The 2,475-nt window shown below is 41.7% G+C and overlaps 1 non-coding gene across 1 annotated transcript; it reads left to right on the top strand.

Annotated features, from left to right (window-relative positions):
- The first annotated feature begins 1,436 nt into the window (after positions 1 to 1,436).
- On the top strand, positions 1,437 to 1,543 carry LOC139869818 (small nucleolar RNA R71). Its single transcript, XR_011766395.1, has one exon. It is a non-coding gene; the product is annotated as a small nucleolar RNA R71 (small nucleolar RNA).
- The last annotated feature ends 932 nt before the right edge of the window (positions 1,544 to 2,475 follow it).

Genomic DNA, 2,475 nt, shown 5'->3' with positions numbered 1-2,475 from the left:
GCCTTCCTAACACTACTGGGGTGTGTAGGCCTTCCTTGATATCCATTATTATGAAATCCGTAGTGTACAAGAATTTGTCGACTTTCACCAAGACGTTCTCAACTATGCCCTTAGGATACCGAATTGTATGATCGGCAAGTTGAATTGTCATTTTGGTTGGTGACAAGTCTCCTAACTCTAATCTCTTGTAGAGAGAGTAGGGGATTAGGTTGATACTTGCTCCTAAATCTGCTAGCGCATGAATGGTTCCAGATTGGTAGATTGAACACGAGAAAATGAATCGGCCCGTATCTCCTAGCTTAGGTGGTAGAGAGTTTCTGAGTAATGCAGAGCATATTTCACTCAGTGGAATTTTGTTAGAGTCTGGTATCCTCTCCTTTGTAGAAAGAAGCCTTCAGATGTATCTCTTCTGGTTGGGAACTTTGGACATGGTGTCCAGGAATCTTCCATCCAGTTTGAAGGAATCAAGCTTGGATGGTTCTCCTTGTAGCCTTCCAGGATAAGGTACGCGAACTGGAGTTTCAGGGGTCAGCTTCTGAGTATATGTCGATTTGTTCTTGAGCCTAGTTGACCTTCTCCATGGTTCTTCCTCTGGGATTACGAAATCCATTTGCTTTGCCTCTTCTATGTGGGGATTTTGGATAGTATTACTTGGCAATCTTCCCTGCGGTCGGGTTTCAAGGCGTTGTGATAACTATCCGAGATGCGTTTCCAAACTTTTGAGTAGAGCCAATTGATTTCTCATTAGTATCTCCATCTGATCTTGTCTGGCTGCAGTTCTCTGATTTAGCTGTTGTTGTCCTTGGATGAATTGAGTTAACTGATCATCAGCTCCGAGAGTGGGGTTAGCTGCTTTTGTAATCTGGGTGGTAGGGGAATTTTCCTCAAATGGGGGACCAGTGAGTGGAAGTAGTTGATCGTAGGTCAATTGAGATTGTTGGGCTTGGTAAGGTGGATAGCGATAGCGAAAAGGTTGATTGCTTCACTGAAATTGATTAACCCTAGGTGGTTGATTGAATCCGAGATTTGGTGGACGAGCTGGGTATTGGACGTAACAGACTGAACCGTCGGGGTTTTCGTACTCAACTTGATATTCTTCAGTAGGTTGCGGGTTGATACAATTAACACAAGCCTGAGCTTGGTTAACCTGCTGCGGCTGCGTCTTCAATTCTCCGAGTTGTTTAGTAAGAGATTCTATCTTGTCCGTGAGGGATTTGATGGCCTCCTTTTGATTGTTAAGTGCAGAGAGTGGGGCAGATGATGAAGTTGTTTCACCACTGTTCCAGTCATGATGATGCATCATCAGGTTTTTGAGCAATTCCCATGCTTCGTATGCGGTTTGGTTCATCAGATTCCCTTGAGCTGCTGCATCGATCGTCATCCTATGATTTACCGTAAGACCATTGTAGAAGGTGCAGATTTGGGCTGACCGTTCTAGCTGGTGATTAGGGCATTTCTTCAGCAGAGTTTTGAAACGCTCCCATGCAGTGTAAAGAGATTCATCATAACTTTGTTTGAAGTTACTGATGTCATTCTTCAGCTTGGTTTGTTTAGAAGGAGGGAAATATTTGGTTAGGAATTTAGTAGCCATCTCCATCCATGACGTGATGGAATCGTTTTCCAGTCCTTCGAACCAAGTTTGAGCATGATGAGTGAGAGAATAGGGGAACAGGTATAGCCGTACTATATCTTGTCCTATCCCTGGCTGTTTGTAGGAGTTCGAAAGAGATATGAATTTATCAATTTGAGAATTATGATCGTCATTCGGTAATCCATGAAACTGACAGCTATTCTGAATGAGCTGGATGATGTGATGTTTTAACTGGAACGAGTGTCCTTGAATCTCTGGAAATCTGATTGGTCCTCCTCGACCTTCAATCGAGGGTTTAGTATTTTTTGCTAAAGTAATGCGTAACGCCATTTGGTTTTTGATTCGTGCTTCCTTGCGTGCTTTAGAGATTATTGCATCTGGATCAGGTACGAATAACAATGGCCCTGGTCTAGATCGGGTTTGGGTCATACACCGGGTATGCCTTTTTGTTTTTAATTTTTCGCAGATAAGCTAAATTATAATAAGCTAAACTAAACTAATTTAATTCTACGGTAATCTAATTTGATCTAATTGTAACCTAAGTTAATCTAAGGTAATCTAATCTAAGGTAGTCTAAGGTAATCTAAGGTAATCTAATCTAAGGTAATCTAGAGTAATCTAAAGTTCTGTAACTAATTAACTAACTATCCTACGGTGGAATATGTTTTTGATTCTGGCTACTAATTCCCTGGTATTTCGGTGACAGAGCGCCGCACGAACTATTCAATAAACCAAGTGGCCAGGCCGACTACGGAGAGGCAGGATCCTTTTGGTCCCAATATAATTGGTGACTTTTCGGAAAATCCAATAACCAAGTCCGTGTATAATTGTCTTTCTTAGACACCACTAAATGCTTGTGAATAAGTTTGATAGAGAGTAGTATT

The sequence above is a fragment of the Rutidosis leptorrhynchoides genome, chromosome 9, assembly GCF_046630445.1.
Source record: "Rutidosis leptorrhynchoides isolate AG116_Rl617_1_P2 chromosome 9, CSIRO_AGI_Rlap_v1, whole genome shotgun sequence".
NCBI lineage: Eukaryota > Viridiplantae > Streptophyta > Magnoliopsida > Asterales > Asteraceae > Rutidosis > Rutidosis leptorrhynchoides.
This window is presented reverse-complemented; position numbering and strand designations above follow the sequence as displayed.